At 42.1% G+C, this 16,655-nt stretch overlaps 1 long non-coding RNA gene across 2 annotated transcripts in view; it reads left to right on the forward strand.

The window, feature by feature from the left end:
* LOC103786225 (uncharacterized) overlaps nt 1-16,655 on the forward strand; it is a 277,117-nt gene that overhangs the window by 157,282 nt on the left and 103,180 nt on the right. The window lies entirely within an intron of this gene.

Consider the following 16,655-nt stretch of genomic DNA (forward strand, 5'->3'; position numbering starts at 1 on the left):
ACCAGCATCTCCTTCATTTCTCTCCCTCTCTTCAAGCCTCCCTATTCCCCAAGACACAATAATATTGAAATTAGGCCAATCATTAAGCCTACAATGGTTTCTAAGTGTTCCAGTGAAAGGAAAAGTTGCATGTCTCTAATTTTAAATTAAAAGCTAGAAATTATTAAGAGTGTGAGGAAGGCATGTTGAAAGCCCAGACAGGTTGAAAGCTAGCTAGGCCTCTTGTGTCAAACAAGCCAAGTTGTGAATGCAAGGAAAAAGTTCTTGAAAAGTTAAAAGTCCTACTCTAGTGAACACATGAATGATAAGAAAACAAAACAGCCTTAGTGCTGATAGGGAGAAAGTTTGAGTGGTCTGAATAGAAGATCAAACCAGCCACCACATTCCCATAAGCCAAAGCCTAATCCAGAGCAAGGCCCCAACTCTCTTCAATTCTATTGAGTAAGACTGTTCTTGTGTTGCTATAAAGAAATACCTGAGGCTGGGTGATTTGTAAAGAAAAGAGGTCTAATTGGCTCCTGGTTCTGCAGGCTGTATAAGAAGTATGGTGCTGACACTTGCTTCTGGTGAGGGCCTGAGGGAGCTTTTGATTATGGCAGAAGGTAAAGGGGAAGCAGGCACATCACACAGTGAGAATGGGAGCAAGAGAGGGAGTGGGGGCTGCCACACACTTTTAAACAACCAGATCTCACCAGAACTCACTCACCCTCATGAGGACAGCACCAAGACATGAGGGATTCACCCGCCATGACCCAATCACCGCCCACCAGGCCCCACCTCCAACATTGGGAATCATATGTTAACATGATATTTTAAGGGGACAAACATCCAAACTATATCATCTGTGAAGGCTGACAGAGCTGAGGAAGCTGCAAAAGAAAAGTCTGAAGCTATCAGAGATTGGATCATGAGGTTTAAGGAAAGCCATCTTCATAACATAAAAGTGCAAGGTGAAGCAGCAAGTGCTGATGAAGAAGCTCCAGCAAATTGTCCAGAAGACGTAGCTCAGATCACTGATGAAGGTGGTTACACTAAACAATAGATTTCTAAGGTGGATAAATCAGCCTTGCATTGGAAAAAGATGTCATCTAGGACTTTCATAGCTAGAGAAGAGAAGTCAATGCCTGGCTTCCAAGCTTCAAGGGGCAGGCTGACTCTTTTTTTAGGGGCTAATGCAGCTGGTGACTTTAAGTTGAAGTCAGTGCTCCTTTACCATTCCTAAAATGCTAGAGTCCCTATGAATGATGCTCAATCTACTCTGCCTGTGCTCTATCGGTGAAACATCAAAGTCTGGGTGACAGCACATCTGTTTACAGCATGGTTTACTGAATATTTTAAGCCCTCTGTTGAGACCTACTGCCCAGATTTAAAAAAAAAAAGATTCCTTTCAAAATATTACTATTCACTAACAATGCACCTAGTCACCCAAGAGCTCTGATGAAGATGGAGACAAATGTTATGTTCATGCCTGCTAATACAACGATCTATTCTGCAACCTGTGGATCAAGGACTAATTTCGACTTTCAGTCTTATTATTTCAGATATACACTTTCTAAAGCTATAGTTGCCCTAGACAGTGATTCCTCTGATGGATCTGGGAAAAGTTAATTGAAAACCTCTGGAAGGGATTTATCATTTTAGATGCCATTAAGAACATTTGTGATTCCTGGAAGGATGTTCAGAAGTTTGGAGGAAGTTGATTCCAACCCTCTTGGATGACTTAGAGGGGTTCAAGGCTTCAGTGGAGAAAATCACTGTAAATGTGATAAAAATAGCAAGAGCACTAGAATTACAAGTGAAGGCTGAAGATGTGACTGAACTGCTGCCATCTCATGATAAAGCTTAGATGGATGAGGGGCTGATTCTGTGGATGAGCAAAGAAAGCAGTTCCTTGAGGTGGAACCTACTTCTGCTGAAGATGCTGTGAACATTGTTGAAATGACAGCAAAGGATTTAGAGTATTACTTGAACTTGCTTGATAAAGTAGTAGCAGGCTTTGAGAAGACTGATTCCAGTTTTGAAAGTTCTAGGTAAATGCTATCAAACAGCATTGGAGGCTACAGAGAAATCTTTTGTGAAAGGAAAAGTCATAGATGCATCAAACTTCATTGTCCTAAAGAAATAGCACAGCCACTCCAACCTTCAGCAACCACCACTCTGATCAGTTAGCAGCCATTAACAGTGAGGCAAGACCTGCAAGCAAAAGGGTGATGACTTGCTGATTGTTAGCATTTTTAAAGCAATAAGTACTTTTTAATTAAGGTATGTACATTGCTCCTTTAGACATAATGCTATTGCATACTTAATAGACTACTGTATAGTGTGAACATAATTTTATATGCACTAGGAAACCAAAAGTTTGTGTGATTCCCTTTTTTTTTTTTTTGCAGTAGTCTGAAACTGAACTCACAATATCTCCAAGGTATGCCTGTACTCAAATAAGTGTGCTTTTAAAATAATCACCATTGGCTGGGTGTGGTGGCTCATGCCCATAATCCTTAGCACTTTGGGAGGCTGAGGCAGGTGGATCACCTGAGGTCAGGAGTTCGAGACCAGCCTGGCCAACATAGGGAAACCCTGTCTCTACTAAAAATACAAAAAAGTAGCCGGGCATGGTGGCAGGTGCCTGTAATCCCAGCTACTCTGGAAACTGAGGCAGGAGAATTGCTTGAACCTGGGAGGCGGAGGTTGCAGTGAGCCAAGATTGTACCATTGCACTCCAGCCTGGGCGACAGAGCAAGACTCTGTCTCAAAACAAACAAACAAAAAAAAAATTCACTATCTTGGTAGTCTGCATACTTGCTCTAAGGAGGTTTCCATCACACCAAATATTTTTGTTTGGATATTAATTATGGATAATAGTTTATTCCTGATTTTCCAAACTTTATAATATCAACGAATATATCATTTTATAATCACAAAAACGTTTTGTTCCAAGTTTTATAATATAAACATGTATTAATTTTATAACCAGATGAAAATTCTTTTAAAAAACATTTTTATAATATATATTAACATATATATGATGGATACTGCTTGGATTTCCACTTATGTCTTTATAAATAAGCAGCCTGTTCAGATGTTTCAGAAGGTAAAATATATACTATTACTAACAGATACAATCACATGTAGAATTGTATATTCCATTATATGTGCAAGTATGTACACCATTTCCTGGAATTCAAATTGGTGGGAGGGTAGGGAAGGGAGGGAGGTTAGGAAACCAGAGATGCCAACAATAAGACATTGGAGAGAAGATAAATGGGAAAGACTTTGAGTGAATGTTACCCAGTCCCAGCACAGCGTTGCTGGGTGGTCCATGTTAATTTGAAGGAGCTGGAATTGGACAGTCACAACTACTCTTTCTGAACCTTAGTTACTTCATTTGTAAAGCAGGGGAAGATAGTGACACTTGTGCTTTCAACTCCATCGAGCTGTCGTAAAAAAGAAATGAGAAACTGCATGTGAAAATACTTGGAAAAGTGTAAAGTCCTAACCCGGAGGAAGGTGCTCCCACCACCATCATTAGAGCTGTTATCTCTGGAAGCGTACCAAGACCTCCTAGGGGCAGGGCTGCTGCTCCCAGAACCATGCACTACTACTGATTTGCAGCCCTGGAAGCCCTTCTTTGAACAGTAATAGCTACACGTCTTGCTCCAGTTGTCAGACACCTTAGCCACGGTATTTTCTTAAGCTCTGCTTCCATGTGCGGCCTGGAAGTGCATGGTTCTGTAGGTGGAAACGAGGCTGTTGGCAGGGCTCTTTGCTTGTGTCTTCTTGCTTATGCCTGGATGTGAGGTCAGGTGGGGTAGGTGTGCACAAGGCCTGCCACCTGGTGTTGGTGTGTACACAGGGCTGGCATCAGGCCACAGAGCTCCTAAGGAAGCAAGTGCAAATGGTCCCAAAGGCAGTAAATGGAACATGCAAGTAAACCTTAACACTTTTTTTCACATTCCTTGCCACGTCAGCGAGGCCAAAAATGGGAGAATTGCATTTCTTTGACAAATATTTCTTTTTTATTCATTTTCTTATAAAATTATCCCCAACCTGTCTGAAGAGTCTGCCAGCCATTCATGTATCTATACGAGGCAGTTTTATGGGGATGGCATAAGCAAATTCCCCACTAAGACTTTCAGCTCTCTGTGAAAAATGAGTTGCTGCTTAATGAAGCACAGCTGAGAACCTCCAGCTGCCTTCCAATGACTCCCCAATTTCATATCTCGACACCAGACTTCTCCTCTGCAGTCCAAAGAGTGGTGTGCTGGTCAATGTTTAACAACCAGTTCTCCAAAGGGGAAGAAATAATACACCATGAATTGTCGCATTTGCCAGTTTCCAGGTGCATATATTCTCACTGTGGCTGACATCAAGCTACTGACATGATATGACTGAACACAGAATTGGAAGAGATGCAGACTAGTGTGAGTGGGTCTAATGCACCATCGGATCTTTTATCTGTCCACCTGGAGGCAAAATAAGCACCTCAAAATCAGTATGTGCAAAGCTGAACTAATCTCTCTCTGCCCCACATTCAAATTTGTCCTCTTCTGGGGTTTTCTATCCGAGTGAATGGCACCACAATGAAACTGGTTTTGCAAGCCAGGCCCCAGATATCAGTTGTAGTCCTCACCACCATAACCAAACCATCGCTAAGGTCTGTTGATTTTACTTCCTAACTATCCACAATCTGCCCACTTCCCCCTAGACTATGCTCTCATTCTTCATCACCTGGATTATTGCAAAAGGCTCCTGGGTGATTTCCTTGTGTCCGTTATTACACACACATGCACCCAACCCGTTTTCCTTATTAGCCAGAGTGATCTTTGAAAAATGCAAATATGATAACGCCACTACCTTGCTCGTTAAGCCCTTGAATAGCTTCCCATAGGTCTTAGGATGATAGTCAAAATCCTCAGAATAACCTGAAAAACGTGAATAATGCCTCTGCCACTTTAACCTAATCCTGGGCTGTTCTGTACACACACCCCTTGCTCCTCTGTCCTGCAACACTGGCTGTCTTTCTGTTCTTTAGACATGCCAAGCCCTCTACCATTCAGGCTTTTCCACAAATTTTTCTCTTTGTTCGAGATGGAGTCTCACTCTGTTGCCCAGGCCGGGGTGCAGTGGCGTGATCTCGGCTCACTGCAACCTCTGCTTCCTGGGTTCAAGCGATTCTCCTGCCTCAGCCTCCCAAGTAGCTGGGATTACAGGTGCCCACGACCATGCCTGGCTAATTTTTGTATTTTTAGTAAAAACGGGGTTGCACTATGTTGGCCAGGCTAGTCTTGAACGCCTGACCTCGGGTGATCTACCCACCTCGGCCTCCCAAACTGCTGGGATTACAGGCTTGAGACCCCACGCCCAACCGTCCACAAATTTTTCTATGCTGGAAAAGCTTGATCTAATGAACTCCTTCTTATTCTTCAATCTCAGCTAAAATTTTCTTAGAAAGGCCATCCCAGTGGAAGCGATCACTCTATTCTTATCTTCCATAACAACCTGTTCTTGGCTTCCACTGCCAACAGCAGTGTATGGAAGTCCCAGTTGCTTCACGTCCCAACCAACATTTGGTTTATCAAACTTCAGAGTTTCTGACATCCTAATGTCATGGTATCTTATTATGATTTTCGTTTGCATCTCTTGGATTACTAATAAATTTGAGCATCTAAAAATAAGTTTATCGGCCATTTGAATTTCCTTTTGCATGAAATGCCTGTTTGAGTTGGTTGCCATTTTTCTGTTGAGTTGTCATATTCCTATTCATTATTAGAAAGATCCCTTGTATTAGTCCGTTTTCACGCTGCCGATAAAGAAATACCTGAGACTGGCCAGTTTACAAGGGAAAGAGGTTTAATGGAGAACTCACAGTTCCACATGCCTGGGGGAGCCTCACAATCTTGGCAGAAGGTGAATGGCACAGCTCACATGGTGGCAGACAAGAGAAGAGGGCTTGTGCAGGAAAACTCCCCTTTATGATAACCATCAGATCTCATGAGACTTACTCACTATCACAAGAACAGCACGGGAAAGACCTGCCCCCCATGATTCAATTACCTTTCACTGAGTCCCTCCCACACATGTGGGAATTCAAGACGAGATTTGGGTGGGACACAGCCAAACCATATCATCCCTGTACATATCATTGATATTAGACTTTGTGGGTTATATGTATTACAAGTATCTTCTTTCACTCTTTGCCTTGTTTTCTTATTTTCTCCAGTATGTTTTTTGGTGAAAGTATGTTTTTAATTTTAGGATTGCCAAATACCTTACAAGCAGAAATTACAAGAATTTCTGCTTATAAGAGTCCGTGGGGGGAAGCTCTCTCAGGTTTTGTTTGTCTGAAAAGGTTATTATTTATTCTTCGTTCTTGAAAAAATAATTTGACTCGGTGTGGAGTTCCAGGATGACAGTAACTGAAAAAATTTTGCAAACTGAAAAAAAATATTCTACTCTCTTTTGGCTTTGATTATTGTTGATAAGAAATCAACCTTTAATGTAACTCCTTCCCTTTGAAGGTTGTTGTCTTTTCTCTCTGGCTTGCATTGAAAACCTGCTTGTCTTTGATGTTCTTTGGTTGTTGTTGTTGTTTTTAATAATGCATCTACCTTTGGATTTATTTTATTTAACCCACAGGGAATTTATTGGGCTTCCTGGCTCTGATGGTTTGAGTCTTTCAACAAATCTGGAAATCTCTCAGTCATTATTGTATTGAATATCACCTCTTCTTCATTCTCTCTCATGTCTTCTACTGAACTCTAAACATACATTACATCTTCTTATTCTCTCTTCCATCTCTTTGTTTCTCTGGGCTGCATTTTGAATGATTTCTTCATGCCTATTTTCTAGTTTAGTAATTGTTTCTTTGATTGTGCTTAATCTGCTGTTTAACACGTCTAATAAACTTTTAAATCTGAATATTATAATTTTCATTCTAGAAGTTCTACTTTACAAATTTGGTTCTCCTTACAAATGTGCTCGTTTATTTTCAAAACTCTAAAGGAATGAAATATTTATTAAAACCTTAAAATACTTGGCCAGGCACAGTGGCTCACATCTGTAATCCCAGAACTTTGGAAGGCCAAGGCAGGAGGACAGCTTGAGGTCAGGAGTTTGAGATAAGCCTGGGTAATGTAGTGAGACCCCCATCTCTACTATATCTATATATATATGCCAGGCATGGCGGGTGTGCACCTGTAGTCCTAGTCTCGGGAGACTAAGGTGGGAGGATTGCTAGAGCCTGGGAGCTTGAGACTGCAGTGAGCTGGAATTGTGCCATTGCATTCCAGCCTGAGTGACAGCGATACCCTGTCTTCAAAAATAAATAAAATACTTATTTTATATTCTATTTGATAGGTTCCATATCGAAAATCTTGGTCTCTCTGACATCTAATCTAACTATCTATCTATCTGACACAGAGATGTGCCACCTATATCCACATCAAGGAAAGAGTTGATGTCCAGATGTCTATGCCCAGCTGTGGGGAGAAATGAGCTCAGCAGGCAGCCTCCATCTGCAGGGAGCTGCCTTGCCTACGGCCATGCCCTATTCAAAATAGCCTGCATCTGAGGACAGAGTGAGGGTATCAAGACCTGGCCATTTTGTGAGGGTATCAAGACCTGGCACCTCTCATGGATGATATTTTCACACACTGGGTTGAACAAGGGTTTGTTAGAGCTACATTACAGTTCAACTTCTCCTTCTCCTCCCTTTCACAGTTGCTGACCCTAATAAGCACTGTATTCCAAGGTCTGACCCTGTGGCTGCTTCCAAAGCACCCAATCTGCAACATGTGTGGGTGTGTCTGCATGTTCTGCTGCTACTTGCTCATGTTCCTGGCTCTTGTTCCTTGTTTCCTTCTGTATTTCTGTTTCTTGAGACTTTATCTGTTGAAATTCTTTGAGATTGAGTTGAGGTTGGGTTCCTTTTGAGAGTACAGATGGTCCCTGACTTATGATGGTTTGACTTAACAATTTTTTGACTTTACTGTGGTGCAAAAGTGATATGCATTCACGGAAAACTGCATGATCCTCTTTTGAGATGCTAGGCAGTCAGCCAGGAGATCATGATCGTAAGGGCAAACAACTGATAAGTGACAGTGAGCTGTGTTGTCTGTTGCCCAGCTGCAGGCTAATGTAAATTCTGAGCACAACGAAGGTGACTAGGCCAAACTCTGATGTTTGGTAGGCTAGTCATATTAAATGCATTTTAGACCTATGATATTTTCAACTTACAATGAGTTTATCAGGAGGTAACCTCATGGTAAGTCGAGGAGCACCTGTATATGAGATTTCTTCTAGAAGTCACCTGGGGCATGACCAGCTTGAGACCAATTTGTCTGTTTTTTCAAAACACAGACATAGTGTGTATTGGCTGAAAACCCATATGAGTTGGGATTGTAGTTAAGACTTCTCAAGATAGGCATGTTCTTTCTTTCCCCTTCTTTGCTAGTCTGTTTCCTACTTACCCTTATACTAAGGCTATAGACATTCTAGGCTTCACTTGGTGGGGCAGTCTCTCCACCTTGGGTGGGCTTAATTTTCTGTTTCTCATGCCCCTGTAGCTCTCAAATGGAAACGAAAGGTCATCAGAGTTCAGTACTTAGTTTTGGGTGGAGGCTGCTTTGGATCTTCCTTACTTTCCATAGTTCCCAGGCTCAGTATCTTACTTTGAAACTGGAAACTCCTGCTTCCAAGTTTCAGAGTAAGATAGACGCCTCACTTTATTGCTGGCATGTTGATTCACTAAAATGTTATTTTCTTTTGTTTCATATTTATCCAGTTTCATTTATTTTCCTTTTCTGAAATTGGGGCTGGGTCATTTAGGGTTTCTAGTCCACCAGACTTGGAAATAAATGTCTGGAGTCACGTTTAAGTGGACTTTACCTAAAAGGGCCACCTGGAGAGCCAGAGACCCGACCGGGGAGAGAGTTTGTGTTGATTGGACCATCAGAAACAGAGTTAAAAGGGAGTTGTAAGTGGCTAAACATGGGAAGCAGGGAGCTTTTTGAGAGATCCACAGTTATGCAGAACGTCTCTTAAATGTACTCCAGGAAAAATAGTCAGTTTTGGGGGTCCCCAAGACCAAGAGAGCACTATTAGAAGGTGGAGGCACTGTCTGCCAAATCAGAGCTTCCCTGGCCTTGGCTTTCTCCCAGAAGGAGCCAGAGGAGGATTTGTGAGGAGGGGGCAGTACAGAAGCATGAAGCTTAGAAAGACAAGAGACCCCTACCCACTCCAAGGCCTCCAAGGCAAAGCCGAGAGTGGGGAGAAGCTTTAAGTAAAGTTCAGAATTTTGATTAAGACAGAGGAACAAGTACACCAATGGCAAAAAGAAGACCACTCTTGTATATTCTTACAACTATGGTTGTACCCAATCTCCCTTCCAGAGGAGGGCAGGAACAAATTCCACAGGACAGGTTGAAATGAGGGGTTGCATAGAATAAAGCCATTTCCTGGTAGAACCTTGTGAATCCTCTCTTTTAACATGGAAACTGCCTAGGATTCATACCAGAATACCAAGTAGTTGGAGGGATAAGAGTAGGTAAGGAAAAATGGGGTTTCAGTATGCTTTTTTGTTTGTTTGTTTTTGAGACAGGGTCTTGCTCTGTCTCCCAGGCTGGAGAGCAGTGGTGCGATCACAACTTACTGCAGCCTTGACCTCCCGGGCTCAAGCAATCCTCCCACCTCAGCCTCCTAGGTAGCTGGGATTACAGGCACACTCCATCAGGCCCGGCTAGTTTTGTATTTTTAGTAGAGATGGGGTTTCACCATGTTGGCCAGGCTGTTCTCAAACTCCACCCACTTTGGCCTCCCAAAGTGCTGGGATTACAGGAGTGAGCCACCGTACTTGGCCATTTTTTGTTTGTTTGTAGAGATGGAGTTTCACCGTGTTGCCCAGGCTGGTCTTGAACTCCTGGGCTCAAGCAGTCTGCCCATCTGGGCCTTCCAAAGTGTTGGGATTACAGGCGTGAGCTACTGTGCCCGGCTGCTCTTTATTTAAAGTAAGGGGGATTTGAGTACATTTCTCTGTGGTTGAGAATGAGCCTGTATAGAAGGAGACGGTGAAGGAAAAGGAGAGGGAGATAGTCATGAGAGGGAAAGTCCTTTGGATGCAAAAGGGTGGGCTCCAGAGTGGAGGTGAAGTAACCTTAGATGAGGGGGGAGGGCACCTGTTTCATTTTAATAGGGAGGGAGAAGAAAAGGTGAATGTACTTACAGGTTAAATCTGTATATTTTGTGGGAGAAATCTGAGGGATTACTGATCTGATGACTTCTTTTCTCTTTGAATTGGGGCAGGGTTATTTTCTTAGGGTAAAGGACCAGGTGATGGGGTGATGAGTTTAGGCAAATCAAGGCCACTTGAAAGAGCTTCTCTGGAGGATGGGGGGGGCTTGTCACCCAACCAAGGCTGAAAATCAAGAATTCTTAGTGGAACTCATTGGATACAAAGCAGATGGGGACAGCTGAGGGTCCCTGTGCAGAACAAACTCAACCTTTCTGGTGTCCAGAGTTTTTAGTCTTTAACATAGAATTTCTTTCTCCCCCTTCCCTCTCTTCCTCCACAATTTCCCAATTTCAGGACTCCTTGATGTAGGTTGTAATCTGATCAGTTAAAGTGTCATTTTTCTCAATTAAGTCCCTGTGCTGTGACTTGATTGAACAAATACCTCTGTCTTCAACCCTAGCACGTATGTATAATATCGCTGTTGGGATAGGTTCTTTCTGAGCATGACAAAACTGTGCCAGTATGTCTTTATTCCTGCAAGTATCGTCTTCAAAAATTAGTAATCTTAAAATTCAGGGAACTTCACCAGAAGCTTCCATCTGCTGACTGCTGGTGCAAGGAAATAAAGACTCAGATGCTTGATGGGGGTGCCACTGCAGCGGTCATCCAACTTCAGCAGTGTCGTAACCACGAGGGCTGTGGGCGGCCTTCTGGGCCCTACTCTTAGAGTTTCTTATTCAGTTGGTCTGGGTCAGGGTCAGAGACTTTGAATTTCTTCTAAGTTCCCAGGTGGTGCTGCCAGTCTGGGAACCATACTTAGAGAACCACTGTGCTGAAATTATAAGACAGGTGGTAGCAAAGCTTCATAATGGTCATAGTCGAGTGGTCCTCATCTTTAATCTGAATAATGCACTCAAAGTCAAGTTTAAAAGGAAATATATCCTAAAGAGATCCTCTTGCTGGGTTCCTCAATTTTGTTGAGCAGTGTTCTGCTTACTGTTTCCAATGTTGCACTATTTAATCAGGTCTACATATAAAGAGGAAGGTGGAAGAGATAGGCAGCTCTGGGCCCCTAAAGGCGTGAAGGATACCATCAGAATTGTGCTGTCCCAGCTTCCTACACACAAAGGCAGATGAAGAATAGCTATTGGGTTTTTGCTGGCATCTTTATGTCAATATTATGGATTTTTTTTTTTTGAGATGGAATCTCACTCTGTCTCCCAGGCTGGAGTGCAGTGGCACGATCTTGGCTCACTACAACCTCCGCATCCTGGGTTCAACCAATTCTCCTGCCTCAGCCTCCTGAGAAGCTGGGAATATAGGCTTGTGCTACCATACCCGGCTAATTTTTGTATTTTTAGTAGAGACGGGGTTTCACCATGTTGGCCAGGCTGGTCTCGAACTCCTGACCTCAAGTGAATTGCCCCCCTCGTCCTCCCAAAGTGCTGGGATTACAGGTGTGAACCACTGTGTCCCACCAATATTATGGATCTTAATGGCTGATGAGAAAGAAATGTTACAATGTTTCAGTGACCCAAATCAACCCAAGGCTTTAGACTTAAATATACCAGACCAGGTCTTACTTAGAATAAAAGCTGAAAAAGGAACTTGTACTGAACATTCCATAAAGATAAGACATGATAAATACTCACCATTTGGATATTGACAAGATGATTAAGGTCACAAAAGGTCAAAACCCATCATATTTTCCAAAGCCAATGATGGGGAGAACTTCTGAAGTGGTGGATCAAGTACAATTCTAATAAGGGACCAGGGTAAGTGACTTGGCAACAATTTCCTTGGGAAGCTGCCAAAATCTTATCTTCAGTCTCAAAACTCCTATCTGCTGTCATAGCTAGTCTAGAAAGGTAAGTCTTGATTTCTTAGCTAAATGAGTAAAGTTTGTATTCTAGAAAGAAAATAGAATACAAATAAAAATAATAATGGAGAAACAAACTTAAATTCACGGAATTAAGTCTTTAGTGAACCAGTTTGGGTATAAGTGTAGTGATCTGTTTTGTATTCATTATGATAATTTTGTTTCCTTTTTACATGTTTAAAGCATCACTAAGACTTATGCCATTTAAATGTTTGGAAGAATCTGATTAATTTTTTATATTATTTAATGCTTAAATGTTTAGAAGGGTCAAATTTGTTAAATGCATAGTTTTGTTTAATACTTAATAATTTAGCTTTTTATTTAATATTAAGTTATGAAAGCAGTGTATATTTATGGAAGTGTTAAATGTTTTAAAAATGATCAGCAGACAATAAAAAAGTACAAATAATGGTGAGCATGTTTCTCTCCAGACATGAAAGCCAGATAGGGAAGAATTTGCAGCCTCATACTGATTGGCCAGTTGAGGAGTCAACTCATCTCTCTTATAGAAAAAAGAAGATTACATTTATGGAATACAGAATATACTGTGCTCTCTACTTACCAAGAGATTTCTTTCTCTACTGACAACTTTCTGTTGACGTGGTTACTGTGCAGGTTCTGACAGTCGATTCTTTCCACCTAGTTCACTGCTGAAGCTATAATGATTTCCATTTTGCAAAAAGAGGATGATTACTTATTATCTGTGACCATTTCTCAATTCCAGAACAATTGAGCTGCATAGTCCCTGCAATCTTATAAAGGCATTTGGCCTGGAAGATGCTCTGCAGCCATGTGCCAAGAATAACGGCTATAGGGACAATGTTTCATTAACCCCAAAGCAGCAACCTGAACCTCTTACTGTACAATATCTGCTCCGTTCAGAATTAGCTCGACTTGAGTCACAGGATGAAGCTTACCAAAAGGAATTTCCATGTCCAAGGAAGGAACCAAGATCACTGAGAGGTTATAGTATGAAAAGTGAAGAGAAAAAACCTATTCTAAACATTTTATTAATTGTCAATAATTATTTTAAAATATTTAATATAGTCTCCTACCTGGTCCACTGGCATCAAGCTGCCAAATTTACACGGTCACTTTGGGAAGCCAGCTGGCAGGCAAACATGGAAAGTGCTGGCTCCTAGCGTAGTGAGAAGACCACAGATAGATGGTAATTTTCTTCTTTGTTTTATTTTTCTTTTTCTTCTCTCCCTCTTTTTCTTCCCTCTTGCCTTTCCCTCCCATTGCCCACTTTCTTTTTTTGGCTGCCGAAGATTTATTGCCTTTCAGTACTTATAGATGATGTTTTCATAAGTTCTAATGAGGTCCCAGCAGTTTTTAACAATAACAGGACATTACTGTTCCTAAGATATATTATGTGTTTTCCCTCATCTTTCTCCCTTGAATGAAATGCCTAGAAGTAGGCTAACCCCCAATTCCCTTCCCTTTACTATGATAAATGGCTCCATTGCTTAATAGGGCTAAATACTCTGCTGTGACTTTTATACTGCTGATTTGAATAAAATCTTACGAAAAGCTTTTCTCGTGTGTTTTTCAGGTACTTTCTAGGAGAGTACCTGAGCACGTGCATGCAAACACCTGTGTATTATCAGCCTTGAGAATCCTCTTTTTTTTTTCTTTCTGAGACAGGGTCTGGCTCTGCTGCCCAGACTGAGCGTAGTTGTGCAATCATGGCTTGCTGCAGCCCTGAACTCCTGGGCTCAAGAGATCCTCCCACCTTAGCCTCCCAAGTAGCTGGGACTACAGGTGTGTGCCACCATGCTTGGCTACTTTTTATTTTTGGTAGAGATGGAGGTCTTACTTTGTTGCCCAGGCTGGTCTCGAATTCCTGGGCTCAAGTGATCCCCCTGTCTCAGCCTCCCTAAGTGCTGGGATTCCAGGTGCAAGCCACTGCACCCAGGAACCCTTTCTAATGCCATCCTTGCTAGTCGTGCATCTTGATGGCAAGTTTTGCAGCATTTCCTGATCCTCCTTGAGAGCTGTCCAGGGAGATTGCTCCCTATCTCTCCAGTTCCTGGATTCTGGGGCAATTCATGTTGTCACCCATGGCTCCAACCCCACGTGACAAGTCCACCTTTCACAGAAGTTGCATCCTTTTCTGAGTAGCCTGCAAAGGCCGGACATCCTCCAGTCACCTCAGTGCGACCCATGACCATGGAGGTATTTTTTTAAAAGGAAAAACCATTGCCATGAACAAGTCCCTTAGCACCACATGACTTAACTAGGGTGGTCCTGACACCTGTTCTTCTGTGGTGACAGGGTTGGCAGCCAACTCCAGAGGTATTTTTTTGTTGTTGTTGTTCTTAATGGTAAGACAGATTAAATGTAAGTAACAAGCAACAAAGAAGGGGACCAAGCTGCATCCCATGATGTAACACACAGGGATTTCAATACAATCAGGCTTTTTTCCTTGAGGAATTACAAGCTATAGGGAATGCCTTTTAGCCAGAAAGGGCTTCGAGCAGGAAAACTCAAAAACATTCTGTATTACTGTGTTCTATTTTGGTTCTGGGCTAGCTTTGGATGGGTGGCTTTCACTCTGCCCTGAAATTAACATGTTATAAACGGACGGGTTGGGTCTCAGATCCAGCAAAGAAGCCAGCTTGAAAAATCATTCTGGGAAATGCACTGAATCACTTGTTCCAGGAACAGAAAGCCACTGTGCCTTGAGAAACAGGCCGTCGGCAAAGTCCCTGAGACAAGCACCCTCGGATTTGCTGTCCAATCGTCACCATCCTCCCTTCATTCTAGGGCTTTCTGTCACTTCACTACTCATATTATTGAGGGCTTGACTTCTGCTAACAGGTTCTCTTAAAAGACTATCTGGAGACAGCTTTTTAAGAGCCTTCCCTTTCCGGATCCCTTTGGGATAGAAACCGCAGAGCTATTTAATAGTCTGTGATAACCCTTATTTTCCATCCTCTGTTTTCTGGGCAACTCTTCGCACCCACAAGGTAATGACTGCAAATGAATTCCAGGCAGGAGCAGAAATCCTCCTGCGCTGTGCGTCGTCTGCCCCGCGCAGGCCTGCATATGGGCTCTGCACACTGCTCGCTCTTTGTGCCACTTCAGAGTCCTGTCCCCTTGAGTCTCAATCAAGATACGGCTCATTCCACCCTTGGGCAGGAGGGCAATGCTGATGAGGCTGTTTATAGCTTCGGTGCCTGCGCACTCCATGTTATTTAGTTGTTGTTCCTCCGCTGTTTCCAAACAAGCAGTCTGTCCAAAAAAAAAAGGATCAAATGGAAAACTTTATAAATACTCCAAATGGTGGAAACAGGAAGTGGAATAAAAATGATGTAGCTATTCACAGAAAACATGCTGTCATTTTTTTTTTCTCTGTAAATATATACCATTCATTTTCAGAAAGAGGCTGTGCCTAAAGAAGAATTAAAAAAAAAAACAAAAAAACTACCAAGTGACTCGGCTGACTTTGGAGACTGTTCAGAGAAGCTGCCTCGGGCTGTGCGGGATGCTCTGGGGTGGGAGGGGCAGAACGGCATGGCCCGGAAACCTCTGAAAAATAGGTACGGGTTCTACTGCGGAAATGCAAAATGATGTCTTGTTGGGTACCCTGGTCTCAGTGTCTTGTGACTTCTTATTGGACAGCTGAAATGCTTCATCCATATCCATCATGTCAATGATATTAATTCCAATTCCAACTGCAATTCCAATGATCTAATCCTTAAACCACATTCAATTTCTTCTTGGTAAGGTTGTTCATATAATAATAACGATGAACATTTATATAACGCTCACTATGTGCCAGGCGCTCTTGTAAGTGTTTTACAACTGCGGACTCATTTGCTGTTCACAACAATTCTAAGTAGTAGGATATTATCATTCCCATTTTATGGATGAGGAGACTGAAATATAAATGAACAACTAAGTTTTCTGAGGCGACATAAGTTGTAAATGGAGCTGAGCTTCAGCCTAGGTAGTTGGGTTTCAGGACCCATATCCTTACTAGTATCTCTTTATTGTGAATTAAGAAAAGACTAGAAAAGCAAACACAAAGCACACTGTGATTGTGAACAAATCAAACGTTTCTTTCTTTCTTTCTTCTTTCCTGTTTCTCTCTTTCTTTCTTTTCCTTCCTTCCTTCCTTTTTTCTCTTTCTTCCTTCCTTTCTCTCTTCCTTTCTCTCTCTTCCTTCCTTCTCTTCTTTCTTTCTTTCCTTCTTTCTCTCTTTCTTTCCTTCCTTCCTTCTTCTTTCCTCTCTTTCTTCCTTCCTTTTTCTCTTCCTTTCTTTCTCTCTCCTCCTTCCTTTATCTATTCCTTTCTTCCTCTCTTTCTTCCTTCCTTTCTCTATTCCTTCCTTCCTTTCTTCCTTCCTTTCTCTCTTCCTTTCTTTCCTTCTTTCTCTCTTTCTTTCCTTCCTTCCTTCTTTCCTCTCTTTCTTCCTTCCTTTCTCTCTCCTCCTTCCTTTCTCTATTCCTTTCTTCCTCTCTTTCTTCCTTCCTTTCTCTATTCCTTCCTTCCTTTCTTCCTTCCTTTCTCTCTTCCTTTCTTTCCTTCTTTCTCTCTTTC

This window comes from Pan paniscus, chromosome 5 (assembly GCF_029289425.2).
Source record: "Pan paniscus chromosome 5, NHGRI_mPanPan1-v2.0_pri, whole genome shotgun sequence".
NCBI classification, from domain to species: Eukaryota; Metazoa; Chordata; class Mammalia; order Primates; family Hominidae; genus Pan; species Pan paniscus.